The sequence below is a fragment of the Natator depressus genome, chromosome 9, assembly GCF_965152275.1.
Source record: "Natator depressus isolate rNatDep1 chromosome 9, rNatDep2.hap1, whole genome shotgun sequence".
NCBI lineage: Eukaryota > Metazoa > Chordata > Testudines > Cheloniidae > Natator > Natator depressus.
In genome coordinates, this window is record NC_134242.1 from 69,114,418 (window position 1) to 69,129,022 (window position 14,605).

The window sequence follows — 14,605 nt, forward strand, 5'->3', positions numbered from 1 at the left end:
TATTATACGACTATTGCTGTTCCTTATTTGCACAGAGGAGAAACTTTTCTATGAAGTCGGAGGGGGGACTAAAACAAAATATCCATGTGCTAGAAAAGACTATATATAAAAGGCTCTTTCATTCAGATTTGTGCCACAAATTATAAATGCAGTAATTGTCACTCCTAGCCTCAAAATTTATATTCTACCAATCCCACTCTTATTCACTACATAACACATTAGAGACAATTACAAGGACAGTTTAAAATCCTCTATCAGTGGAGCTTTTAAAGTGCAAAAGCTCGTAGAAGCTTTTATGATTTCTGGCAAGTCACTCTACTAATTCAGAGACCATAACTGAAAAAGACTATCTCTGAAACTATTTTCTTTTTTTTTTTACTGCTGGATAATGAGAATTGGAGTTTCCCCTCAGATCTAAAGAGATAATCAAATTCCCACTTCCACCTTAAATTTCCTGATCCACGTTACACACCTGTGTATTGGCAACTCATTCCGCAGGCAGGATGAACCTTCCAAAAAGACTCAAGAAAGGTATGGTCACTAGTACTTTGCCACACATTTCTAAATATCCCAATTATCTCTTTCAAGTAAGAGGCTCTTGGAACAAACTTTATTAAATCTAGCTAATGAACTTTTATTTAATACAAAAAACCCTATATCAAAACAATATCTGAATCAACTTCCACAAAAGCCAGTACATTTAGAAGTAAGGGTACCAAGGCCCCTCTGGCTTAGCCTGCTTGAGCCTAGGCACTGTAGCACACATGATCACAACAGTGAACCATGCATACATTTTAGGTATAGCCAAATTCTCTAATCTAAGAAGTGCACAAAATATTTATAACCCTCCATGCCCTTTATCTACAGTGATCAAGTAAATACTTTACTAGTGGGATATAGCTATATATTAGATATGCATATTGATATATATGTTGTAAAGGACTTCGGGATCCTTCAAAATGAAAAATACTATGTAAATGTAAGGTAATAGTAGCTTCACTCACTATCGTGGTATCTTCTGATGGAAGACTGTCAATGCTGCAATACCTGCTCTGACATAGATGAAGTTAGGAGTGTGCATTAGCAGTCCTAGCTTGAAATTCTATGACTTTTATGCACTTATGTCAGACCATTATTTTAACATATTTTTGTTTTTCCTTAATATATTTGAAGCGTAGTTTAACTTTCAATAACATGGTTTGGTTTCGTTTGGCTATTGAAACTTAACCTCAAAAAAACAAACAAGAATAATGCCACAGCACTAAAGTCCCCAATATGATCGAAGGCTCAACTATCAAAACTCAGATCTGACTAATTCCTGTTCTGAGCCGGCATTGTTCTACTTTCCAGAAAAGGCCCTTTGTGACTGTTTTACAATTGCAACCCACTTCAAAATCCAGCACTTACCTGGGACTCAAGGGTGCCCCAAAATCTGAAGTTTGGAAATACCAGTTCGGAAACCCAAAGCAGTGAATAGTGAGGAAAGGAGAAACCAAATAGACAATTAATGCACATACTTTTTTTTATTATACAGAAATGGTTTGGACTTCTATTTTACCCTATCAATGTGTTTTCATTTCAGCTTAAGATACATCTTTAGAACTATATTAAAACTAAACAAAGGGGCATTATAAAGAAAAGGCAGATGTACTCTTAACTACAGAAGCGTGAGGGTCATCAGTATAATATTGCATGTGTCCAGGTAGAATACAAATTCAGTACAGGACCACAGGTTCAGATCTTTGATCTTCCTTTTTGCAAAGGCTGTGATGTATAAAACCAATTCCACTGAGCAGACAGTACTACACTGAATATAAATTATCCTTTAACTATACCAAGGCATTCGTATGCTCACATTTAAAGAAATGCTCCAAGGATGAACAATGCAGCCATGAAGCGATAAGAGCTCTTCTGAAGAAAAAATGGAAAAGAAAGATCTGAATGGAAAGAAAACCAGAATTTGTTCCTCAGCAGTATATTCCTGCTATTTGGTGAAAATGTGATTAAAATACAGAACACACACAGAGAAACAAACTCACACATATATACAACATAACAATGCTTACCCTTTCCATAAAGAAAAGTAAGAAATCTTTACTGCTAGAACTGCAGAGTTGTTATTTTGTTTTGTTTTTTAAATCTGGCATTGTTCTCTTAAGCAATGCTAAATTTGATTTTAAAATTTGGGTATAGAAGTCCAAATTGAACATGGCTTGCAATTTACATATATCTTTTCCAAGTCTTTCTTAAAAAGAAAGAATCTTCTGCCTATTGAGCTAGCCCCTAGCTCTCCAGAGTTTACGCATTAATATTCTAAACCCATCTTTTACGGTTCACACATACACAAAAATTGTCTCACTTTGGCCAAGATGAAACGCTTAAGTGGAAGTCATTGTGCTTATGCAGATTTTCTCCACTGTATTTAAAATCAGCATATTCCTCTCTCTCACCTTTATTTATCTTATGCAAAATTTACAGTTTTGGAGTCACTCAAGTGTGAAGCCATTACCCAGTCTTATGTACACATTTCATATAAGAAAACAAATTACTTCTGACAACCTGAGATATTTTTGCTCTGGTTTATTCTGTACAACGTTTACATTTAATCCATCCCTTTTCTTGGCAATGGTACAGAAGTACTGGTGAGTATTTTATAGGACATGTCTCTGCTGTTTACTTGAGGATTCTACTTAGATGCTTGCAGATGGTACTCTTGCAATTCATATGGATACAAACCAGTCTTTTTGGCGAAACTAGTTGTCAGAATGTTAATACATAAATGAATAACTCCTCCCCACAACACCATCAGCCCCTTTTTAAAAACTATTTTGCTCTATAATCTTTCAGATCATCTCTACTTTCATTCTTTCATTGCTAACAAGAAAAAAGTTAAGGTTTATATTTTACTTATTATTGATGTTTTCTCTGAATATTCCTTTTGCTTTTAATGAGACTTACATGGGAGCAGCTTTTCGTTCTTTATAACTTAGAATGTCATTAAAAATAATAATAAAAAAGCAGCTTAGAATAACCTGATATTCTCCGCTGAGAAATTACCCTCAGTTCTAGTTGGGTTCAAAAGTCTCCTGCACTTGAACATCTTCTCCTCACTTCTGCCAACTGAAGTAAACATCAGGATTTCATAAAATTATTGCTCCATACTTCCTTCAATAGATCCTCTCTCAAACTCAAATATGTGAGCTCATGCTATCTTAGTCAATTCTTCTCTGTGTTTAGAGTCTCTTCAGAGCCCCAGAAGGGCTATTGGTCCCTACATGTTCTCTTCATGTATCTTAGAGCTATTTCTTACAGTTTGCTATGCCAAGCTTGCAAAAGGAAAAGGAGACAAACCCTCTACTTTCCAGATCGCCTACAAGGCTTGCGTGCTTGCAACCAGCAGGCTGTAAGGTTTGTGCCTCCAATTTCTATCTTGCAAAAGCCATAAACAAACCTTCCTTCCTCATTCCTCCCCAAAAGAGAGGTAATATCCTAGCCTAGCCTTCCTGTCAAGGGGTTTTTGCTACTGAATCCAAGTGTTCCTTGGACGGTGGCATCAACACCAGCACATCAGTGCAATGACTGGATTTCCTCTCCCCCGGGTTTCAAATCATGTCCAGAGCCTGAACAAATTAAAATATATTTCAGCTTGATCTGGTTTTTATCCCATTCCAATACTCCAAATGCACAGCAACTTTAAGCTCCTCATCGCCATCCCTCCACAGTTCAAGGAAATCCTTCAATCAAAGAACTTCATTTACAATCCAGCACAGTTTTTGCCCTCCCCTCTCCCAACAACAGCTAGGCATTTTGATACAATCCTCATTAAATGCAATCTCCATTACAGGATTACGATTGCATAAATAAAATGCTCCATATGTTTTTTTTTCTTTCGCCTCTCTCCCTCTCTCATAGGTGTTATGTACCATGTCTGCAAACAACCACCAAATCAAACCGGATGGTGGAAACACTAGGGAAGGGGGTGCACATTCAAGAAAATGTTAACTGAAACCTGAGCAAACTACATCACAGACTCAGTCTGTAGGAGCCCCTCATGCCTGAACAGTATAAGTTAGCTCAGCGTTCTTGTAATAACGCAGATCATAAATGTGACACATTAAAAAGCTTAAAAATTCATCTTTTGCAATTACCCAGGAACTCCCTGTAATCGTCACCAAAGGCGACTCACATTACTTAGCCAGTTCTAGCCTAATAATCTCAGTCTGGATGCACTGCTGGTAGTGTGCTGTGAGGGGGATGCCTGACGAAAAATACAAAATGCTAATCAACCCCCCTTACCTTTAATTCCTTGCGTTCTCTGCAAAAGATGTCAATTTACATTGGCTCCTCGGCATATCAGCAAGGCGTCTAGAGTAATGAAGGCTGCCCCATCGCATAGAAGTTAGACCAGTTTACACCAGCAAATACTTGATCCAAAATACAAGCTGCTTCTTCCCATGCAGGCTAGAGCAAAGGATGCATGAACGATTTCTACAATTGTGGAAGAAAAAGGTAGTCTAACTTTTAGCTAAGTCTTGGTTTGGGTTTGGTTTTATGTTTTTGCAGCTGTAAAAGGCAAATGTAATTCCACATTAAAAGAACCTCATTAATATCAGTCCGCCACGCTGATGTCGGTTAAGCTAAGTTGTGCTGAGAGACTTTTAACTAAATCCCCGTCTGCAAGAGCAGTCCAGCAAATCTCTCTCTTTGAGGATAAAACAGAAGAGGAATGTTAGGTCTATTTGAGAGAAAGATGGTAGAAGATCCTTGTTTGCCCCCTCTTTGGTATAGACTGGAAATTTTGCACAGGAGCTGTCCGGTCTGGATCGCCCCTGCAGGCGCAGAGGCGGTGGGTGTTGGAGAGAAGCAGCACCCAGAGAGCTCCGGGTGCTAAAGCATCGGATGGCTCAGCTCTGCTGCCGCCGTCTGAACTCCGCTTCCCAGTGCTGCCAGCAAGTCCTCCCCGGCTGACATCACTGCAAAAAAGGAGGGGCACAAATGGAAAATGCAAATCGGGGAGTTGAGGGGATTTTTTTTTCCTCTTAAAGGTACCCTCGCTCTTTCTGTCTCTGAATCCCCCGAAAGCAACAGCTGTGGCGCGGCCGCGTCTGCTTCCTGCCAGGGCTGCTCTCTGGGGGCAGAACCGCTATTCAGTCACCGGCTGGCTCCTCTAATCCAGGGTGGGACCCCCGATCCTGGGACCCAGTCTGACCCAGGAATAGGGGGGTGGGAACACAGGGCTTGCCTTGCCGCGCTCCCGTAGCCTCCCCCGGTCGCCACGTGCTCTGGGGCGCCGCTGAGCGCAGAGTAACGAGTCGGTGACCAGCGGGTTCCGCCGGAGTGTCCCCGTCCCGTTCGGGGAACCTGCTCCCTCCAGCCGGGTCGGCCCCTGGAGCGGAGTGCGCCCGGCTGTCATTGCCTGCTGCCTGGCCCCAGCGCTACGCTCTACCGCTGGGCTTCTCACTGCCCCGCTGCGTATTGCCCCCAAACCTTACTGTCCCCTCCGCCCTCTCCCCCGGGCTCCCCACCGCCCCCCCCCACCTCCTCACTGCCCCCCGACTCCTTCCTGACCCCAAACATTACTGTCCCCCACCCCACCTCCTCACTGCCCCCCAGGCTTCTTACTGACCCCCCGGCTCCTTACTATCCCCCGGGCTCCCCCCGCCCCCGCTATCCCCCCACCGCCTCCCCGGCTCCTTACTGACCCCAAACCTTACTTTCCCCCACCCCACCTCCTTACTGCCCCCCAGGCTTCTTATTGACCCCACGCCTTACTTCCCCCCCGTTCCTTACTGTCCCTCGCCCCCCCCCGCTGTTCCCCCCCGGATCCCCGCCGCCTCACTGCCCCCCGACTCCTTCCTGACCCCAAACATTACTGTCCCTCACCCCACCTCCTCACTGCCCCCATGCCTTACTGTCGCCACCACCTCCTCACTGCCCCCCCGGCTTCCCCCCGCCCGCCCCGGCTCCTTAGTGACCCCAAACCTCACTGCCCCCCCCCACTTCCTCACTGCCCCCCACCTCCTTATTGCCCCCATGCCTTACTGTCTCCACCACCTCCTCACTGCCCCCCATCGCCCTCTCCCCCCCCCCCCCCCGCTCACTGCCCCCCGAGCTCCCCACTGCGCCCAACCCCCCTTCCTGGGCTCATTATTGCCTCGAACTCCCCCAGGGCTCTTGACTGCCCCCACCCCCTGACTGCCACCTCCCCAGGGCTCATTGCTGTCCCACCACGCCCAGTCCCCCGTTCACACCAGTGAGGGGAAGGGGAGAAGCCGCGCTACAGGCCGGGGGAGGCAGGGCGGCTTGGGGGTGCGGCTGCCCGGGGAGCTCGGGTTAAGCCGGAGCTGGCCCTCGGGAGGCAGGACCTCCCGGGCCGCCGCCGCTTCCCCTTGCAGCGCGGAGGGCGGCGCGGCTGGTTTGGTTCCCACCGCCAAGGGGCGCCGGGCTCCAGTCAAGCCAGGGAAGCGCCGCCTCCCCCGGTCAGCGCCGAGGGGAGCTGGGCACGGGCCCCCGGGCTGCGCCTCGGCAGCATGGCTGACACCGCCCCGCCGGCGTCCTGTCCCGGGCTCCCCGCCTGGCCGAGCGCAGCGCCGCGGACAGCCCGGAGACGAGCCTGCGGGCGGGCAGAGCCGCAGCGCTGTCCCAGCGGCCCCTTTTTGGACATGGCGCCAACGAGGGCTCTCGGAACCGGCCGCGGCTTCCATGCAGAGCAGCCCACTTCCCCAGGGCCTGGCGCGGCTGCCAGTGCACTCGGCTGCGGGAGGCGCGCTGCCCGCGTGTCCTGCACGTTCCACCGCAGAAGACCTGTGCATCTATCACTACTATTGAGTGAAGGGCTTCTCCCCTCCTGTGGCAGCCTTCAGCGCTAACAAGAGCTGGTACGGCTCCGGAACTAATTGAATTAAACTTGCCTGCCTCTGCTCTCCAGTATCGCCGGACTGGGGTATAGGTTTAAACCGTAATAGTTCACCTATACAATTTGCCGGGCTACCTCAGGGTTATGATCTCAAGTGGGACGGAATGTAACAGCAGCGTGCACTCTCTGCCTGGCTTTGATATCAATTTGCAGCCTGATTTTGCTGTCGCACAAGTCAGGCGTTTACTGGTGAAGTCAGTGGAGTTACACTGGTCTGCAAGAACAAGATTTGAATCAGTCTTTAGGACATCAGTTCACAGAGCGGGGATTTCTGTTCTCTTCATCCATCAGCCCTTGCAAACTGGAGTTTCCCTTCTAAGAAAGAGGAGAGGATGGAATTCTTCCAGCTCCAATGTAGCAATTTACAGCATGTTATTCAAACCTTTATCCACATTTTTTAGAAATTGTAAGAATGATTAATTCATCTGTCATAGGGGACAAGTTTTGTCTTTTAAACTTCTATTGTAATGGGTAATTGGAGTAAAACTGTACAATATGAAGTGAAAGTCAAACCAAAACACTGTCACTTTGTCACTGCCCATAGTATCAGAGATATAACAAAATAATATCTAAATACAGTTAGCCATTTTGCCAGGGATTACTGAGAAAATGAACTATAGCTAATAGATCATATATAAAACATATAGTGTTTATTTTAATAATTTGAGTATCTTGAATCATTTGCTGGATTTTTCAAAAGCCTGAAGTGTACGATTATCACTGAGCAAAGTAATTATTAATAAATACTTCCGTATTTTCTCTGAACTTTGCTAACTGGGGGAGAAAATAGATTTAAACTCTTTAATGATTAACAAGAGAAGATATTCCACTCAGTCCATGGTAGACCAGAGTAATTCTGCATAAAAACGTAACTTATTTTAAAATGAACAACACAAAAACCTATGTAAAAATCTTTTGCTTTTCCTTTACAGTATAGCAAGATGGTTGTAGTATTTCAGTGACAGCAAAATATAACCTTAACATTCCATTTCACTTATAAAACAATAAACAGGATAGAGTCACTGTTCTAAGAATGCCAAAAAATAAGGCGACATGTTCAGACATCAGATCACTCAATGAACTCTGCCCATTTTCACATTAAATCATTACATTTATATACATTTAGTAAGACTTTTAATATGCATCTGTGATAAGAATGCACAGTGATCAAGTATACTACTTTATATTACAAATATGATTTGATCCCTTTTTCTGGATTGAATCACGTGCTATTTTATTCACCTAAACTCATCAAATGTCAGGTTTTTTCATCATATATAGCCATACTTCAAAGGTGGAATGCTCCATACACCCCTTTTCCAGGCCAAACATGGTACTGCGGGTGCTCCTTGCTTCAGTCCATTGGTTGTGAGCTTGGTATCAGTCTATACACAGCTCAATAAAAATAACAGACTTTGGAAGTCTGCATCTTTAAGCACATAAACAAAATTTCCAGTTGTATGCCTCTGTGCGTGCTTGAGGACAAGGCTCTGGGCTATCACTGAGGAACTCCACTCTATCCCAGTCTCAACCTCCACTGTCCTGAGAAGAAGCAGGTGAGTGGTCGTAACAGGGCTGCTGGCTCTTGCTTGGTTAGAATTTCCTCCTGGCCCTTCTAGGCCTCTTGAGGACTATCTTGCCCGTAACCTGCTCTGAACTGGTTTTCCTTGAGCAGGAAGTACCAGGGCATCAATGCCTCCAGCAGGGGGCAAAGAAGGCCAGATAGACCCCATCACACATACCATATCCTATGAATTGGTTGAAATAAGTTCAAATTACCTTTATGCATCTGGTGTCCACTGATTTTTATTCTTTTTTAGGGGGGTGGGGGAGTAGTGACACATACTGTAAATGATATATAAGCAGTCAGTTATGTAAAAAGTAAACACTAAGTTTGAGTCAGAGTCTATGTCCCAATGGGAGAGTGCAAAGGGAAGATGGTGCATACAAGTCAATTATATCTTTTAACCAATATTTCTGAAAGATAAATCTAAAGGAAAATAACAGAAAAAGGGCAAAAACCAAAGATATAGAAGAAGAAAGGGAACAAGGTAGAGACTTTTGATCCAGGTAATGCTTGCAATACATATTAAGCCTGATTTTCAACCCAGTTTTATTCAGCTGTGATTGCAATGGTTCTTATACATTTACCAAGTTTTTGAACTTCATGTTTTAAAACAGAGACCCCAATACTAAATTTATGTATGCCAAAACCTAAGAGACTTATTGTTTATAAGAACAAAAACCAACCAACCAAAAGAAAACAACACTTATTCATCCATAATTTTTAGTTTCTTTCTGTTGAACAGATGCTATTACAAACTCAGTGATAAAGGAATTTGAGCACATCATTGATCCCACTGATTAGGTTCCCCCTCCGCTTGCCTTGGGTGAGATTAAACTTTAAAGAATATTGCATGGATCCATTCCTACAGTCCTTCAGCATTACTCATGAAAATATATATGGCAGAGGAAGGGAGTTTAGCCTGAGTGAAGTCTGAAGAATATGGTCCTACCATGAGATATAGAGGACCATACTGTAGTTGTCCCTGTATGAGCACTTAAGGTAGAGGGATCCTCTCCCTATCCTTGTAGTCCTTGCATGCGTGCACAGAGAAAGTCTAGTAGAAGGATGCTAAACATTTCAGAGAGGCTGGTGAAAGAGCAGCTGTGAATCATGGCCCAACTCCACCGCCACGCTGAGCTATTGTGAATGCATGCTGCACCATACATTAAAGGGTGGAATGATAGTTGCCACTGTTTATGCTCACAGAGATGTTGGCCTGCTTCAAGACGCAGGAACTGCTGGCAGGCATTTAGGGTGCAAAAGAGCCCTAAGTGTTTAAGGGACAGGAATTACTTCATTGGTAATAACCAACAGTTGGATTTGTTGTATATTTTTACTCCAACAACAAAACAAAAACAATGTTTCAAGTAGTTGAGTTAGGTAACTGACAACCATGTAATTACCTTTCACTTTATTTATAAAGCCAAAGCACTTAAAGCAAGGAAATGAATAGTTAAAGACACTACAAATGTAACACATGCATTATTCTTCTCAAGAAGAAATATATTTCAGCATGTCAGAAGGTGGTATTGTTACCCTGAGCCAAACTAAGGCCTCACCTGCAATTGGTTTTTTTTTTTAGTTTATGCACATTTCATTGGACCTGCAAGAACTACTCACATGTGTGAAGAGGCAGGATCAGGGCCAAAGTCTTTGCAGGCTGTGTAGGACCAATCTCATCCCCATCCTGGGGCTTGCATTTGTTAACAAAGAAACTAGCAATAACTAGCAAATTCCAACCCAAGACTTCTCACTCAGTCTTGTCCATTCCTAGTGTTTATGTTTACTTTGTCCTAGATCCACAGCCCAGCCCATCTTGCTTGGATCCAGGATGAAGACGATGAGCCACACCTGCCACAGTGAGTCAGTAGGAATCTCTGGATTTTCCAGCTGGGTTTCAACACCTGGTAACAGGGTGGGTCAACAGAACTATCCCATCATGCTGCTACCGAGCAACTTTAATTGATCCAATGCTATAATATAACTTTCATTATCTTGATTTCTGCATCCAGATGTTGTTTTTTAAGGGCTGCTAGTAAGTGGGGAATATTAGTTAATATATTTTTCAGTAGAATTTATTGCTGTCTCTTAATAATATATGTCGGTTAATGGAAAGTGTCTAACATTGTACCATATGTAATAATTACGTGTTATGTGGATGCATACATTTGAAGCAGAATGTCATGCACATGTATGTGTTATATTTCTTTTCCAGAATGTGTTGTGTTGTGTTTATAGAGATTAGTGCTAAAAGGTCAGCATTTACTGTGCGTCACAGTTAAGGTTTAAATAAATGAGATGGCAAGATGACTATGGTTAAAGGCAAACCGGGAGATGGCAAAACTAAAAATGGCTGGAGACCTACACTTTTATTCCCCTACTGGCTTTGAAATTGTTGTGGAAATAATCTGATTGTGATACTGTCTGGACTGGTTCACGACCATGAGTGCCAGCCTCAGGCCAAACTGTCACGAAGCAGGCCAAACTGGTTGTGTGTTCTATAATTAGATTTCTCCAACCCAGTAATGAGTGTGAACTCCTAAGTCACTGTTAACAATCTTACCACAGTGTCACAGAAAGTCCCCTTGGGCATTTCAATCTATCTTGCCACCCAGGCAAGCTGGATTTAGTTATACCAAAGATCACAAAATATTCAGGTTGCTCCCAGTCCCAAGAGACCAGCCATTTACCCCAGGTCAATTTGTACCTTAGATCTCTGACCAAAAACAACACTTGTAACCAATCCTGTAATAAACTGACTAAAGATTTATTAACTAGGAAAAAGAAATGAGAGAGTTATTACAAGGTTAAAGCAAGCAAACTTATATACACAAATGAGTTACAGTATGGTTTTAAAAGATGTCAGAATTGTAGTAATCTATTAGCGCTGAATGTCTTTTAGGGCTAACCTAGGTTGACCCTGGGGATCTCCGCTTCTGTTTCATAGCTCCGGCTCTGTCAGAATCCAAACAGCAAAAGAAAGATGAAAAAAACCTCGTCATCTGTCTTCGTTTCCTTCTTCCAGAATTCAGGCTAATGGAATGAGCCCCTTTGCATGTCCTTTTTCATGGACATAAGGGCAATTAACAAAGTCTTTGTTTTATGATGTCTTACAGTGGCCCATTTAGTTTTGGTAGCCTTCTTGATGAGCAGGTTCACAGTTTCAGAGCAAATATTTTTTACAATTATAAAGCAAAAACGTAACTATTACCTTATAGCATGTGATAACAATATTATGAGATTAATGCATGCAGCAACTTACAAGCACTAAACGAACAAAAACACACTGTCTGAAAGCAAAAGTTCACCCCAGTATCTTTGTATGGGGCATGCAAAGCACACTGGGTATAAGCAATGCATCACTCAGATGTCTTTGCTTCAGTCATTGAAATAATTATTTGATTACAGGGGCTGTTGTAGACTATTATCTGAGTGAGATTGTAACTCACCTTGTGTGTCTGTGCAAGGGAATAAGGGGACATGACTTACTCCTTTACTCCCTGTGTGCTCGCTTCCGGTGTGTATAAGGCTATGGGGTGGACGGAGAGAGGAGCCTCTGTTGGGCTGCTATTCTGTTCCCATGCAGTGGGGCATAGAAGGAGAGATAGTCTGTACCAGTTTTAAGACTAGCACAGATTACTTTTCCCCTCAGAGCAAAGTGTGGAGCCAAGGACCAGACTGCAACTAACACACATTCTGGTTTCTAGTCTGCCCCTTTGAATGGTTGAACAAATTTTCTTCACTTTTTGCAAAAATATTATTCCTTGCATCCAAAATAACATTGGCAATTTTTTAGGCCAAACGACAATCGTGTGTGCTTCAATTTCCCTTACTAAAAATACTGAGTGGCAGTCTATAAGAGTACAAAGGGAAGTATAAAGCTCATGATCTAAAATTACAGCAGGAAGATGTGAAGGAACCCTTATAGATCATGTGTCTGATCTTACCTTCTCTGAAGTCAACAGCAAAACTGTGAAGGTACTCTCTGAGACCTTAAGATGCAAAGCAATGTTGCATTTTTTAGCTTTCTGGTGCTTAAAGTTCTTTATCTGTCATCAGCCTGTCAAAACATTTGATCAGTTAGCCAATTCAGCTGATTTATGACATGATCAAGACAAATGTTTAGCCCTAGTGTGCTATTCTGTATTTACGAAAGAAAGGAGACATTCTGCTGGCTTCACCACGGTTCTGGAAGCCAGGAACTGCTGAGTTCTGATCCCAGCTTTGAAAACAATTTAAATTGTTGGTTCTGAGCCAGTCACTTAACTTCTCTACCTCACTTTCCTCAGTACAGGATTATAGGGCTAGGTTCATAAAAGGTATTTAGGCACCTAAAACGTGGATTTAGTCACCTAAGTCCCAGTTTTGGGCTTCACTGTGATTCACAAAATCTCTGCTGAACTCAGTAGGCACCTAAACTTGGCACCTAAATTTTCAGGGTAAAAGTTCCCTAGGGACCTAAATTTCTGCTTCTGAGCACATGCACTGGTGCCTCACTCTAAATGTCTGGATGCCTGTCTTTTGCCTAAGCCCCAGAGTGATTCCCAAACCAGGGGAAAATAGACATTTCCCCACCTATCTTGTGTGCCTGGAGGCTGTCTATGAAATCAGGATCCATTCAAAACCTGACATGGGGAGGTGCCCACCTTATAATTTTTAGCCCAATGATTAGAGCACTCACCTGTGATGTGGGAGACTCAGGTTCAGTGCCCTCCCCTCTGCTGGAGGGGGAAAACAAGATTTGAACAAGGCTCTCCCCTGGGGTGAGTGCCTTAGCCACTGTGGATAACTAATTAAATAATCGTTAGAGCAGAGGGACTGGATCCTGACTCTTCTACTTCCCTGGTGGGTGCCCTGACCACAGTACTACAGAGTCATTCCCTCTCACTGGCTGGCCTAATGGCTCTAAATATTTATCCACAATGGAACAACTTCAGCTACTTAAAGCAGCATTGGACCAGAGTGTTAGACAGAATGACTTTGTAGCCTAGTGGTTATGGCATCTAGAGGGCAGGTGAGAGACCATGGTCCACTCCTCCTGCTTCAGTGACTCTTCACTTAATTATCCACAGTGGAACAGCTTTAGCAGGAGACATTGTGGGATCCTAGCACACATCAGAATATCCCAGAGCTCACTGATTAGAGCATTCTCCTGAGAGATCCCTTTTCAAATCCTTTTCTTCCCCCTGGGTGAATTGAACTCCCTACCTACCACATGAGTATGCTAATGGTTATAAGATAGACACCACTACCTCCTCCTCCTGTTTTGGGCAGAGATAAGTGCCTGGCCAAGAAAGACCTTGGGCACCTAAGCAGCCTGACTCCAGTAGAGGAGTTCCCAGTGGTGGATCGCTAGCCTCCCTACAGTCTGGATTTAGGCACTTATCTCCCTGAGGGGGCGGGGCTTAGCATACACTCTTCTCTTTGGCATCTCCCATTGGCGAGCCTTGCTGGCTACACATCTAATGTGCTGGCTTTTGTGAATCACATTCTAAGGCACCCATCTTTTGTATAGGGAGCCTAGGCACCTAACTCGGGCTTTGTGAATCACAGTGTTCCTGTGAGTTTCTAGGTCACTAAAAGTGAAGTTCCTTCAACTAAGTCCCTTGGCGAATCTAGCCAATAGTGCCTATCTTACTGGTTCATCGTAAAGATTAACTATTTAGTGGGCCACATCCTGTTTGCCACTTTCACTACACTCCCACTGATTTTAAAGGAAGTTTGTAATTTGTAATCAGGATTGGGCCTAAACTTGTAACATGCTTTGTATATGGAGGGCAAAATTCTTCCCTCAGTTACCCTTGTGCAACCTCATAGACGGCAATAAAGTTGCACAAATGTCACGGGGGGAATTTAGAGCAAATATTGCTAAGTATTATTGTGTAAGTGGGGTATTAACTGGATAAATAGCACAGTCCTCTGAGAGACAGGTACAAGAGTACAAATTTAAAACGTTGTCTATTTTGATGAATATTCTTTGGTCCAAATGACTGTGTGGTAGCTATTTCCTTTATTCCAACATCGAAGCTGTGATACACTTTTTAATAACATTTATTGATAAATGTAAGAAGTTTGGATTGTATTATGTTTAGTAATGCTGTGATGTCTAATTAAATAAGTTC

The 14,605-nt window shown here is 43.4% G+C and overlaps 1 protein-coding gene and 1 long non-coding RNA gene across 5 annotated transcripts in view; one reads left to right on the plus strand and one right to left on the minus strand.

Moving 5' to 3' along the window:
- The window catches only part of PCDH11X (protocadherin 11 X-linked), a 949,600-nt gene extending 944,640 nt beyond the window's left edge, over positions 1 to 4,960 (minus strand). For 2 of the 4 annotated variants that reach the window (XM_074964440.1, XM_074964439.1), the window contains exon 1: positions 4,297 to 4,960. The gene's annotated coding sequence lies outside the window, so the exon portion shown is untranslated. The remainder of the gene's footprint in view (positions 1 to 4,296) is intronic. The other 2 variants (XM_074964443.1, XM_074964442.1) reach the window with 1 other exon arrangement.
- Positions 4,961 to 6,518: 1,558 nt separating this feature from the next.
- LOC141993562 (uncharacterized) overlaps positions 6,519 to 14,605 on the plus strand; it is a 344,225-nt gene continuing 336,138 nt past the window's right edge. Inside the window, exons 1-2 of the long non-coding RNA XR_012640889.1 lie at positions 6,519 to 8,472; positions 10,281 to 10,342. This is a non-coding gene — a long non-coding RNA (uncharacterized LOC141993562). The remainder of the gene's footprint in view (positions 8,473 to 10,280; positions 10,343 to 14,605) is intronic.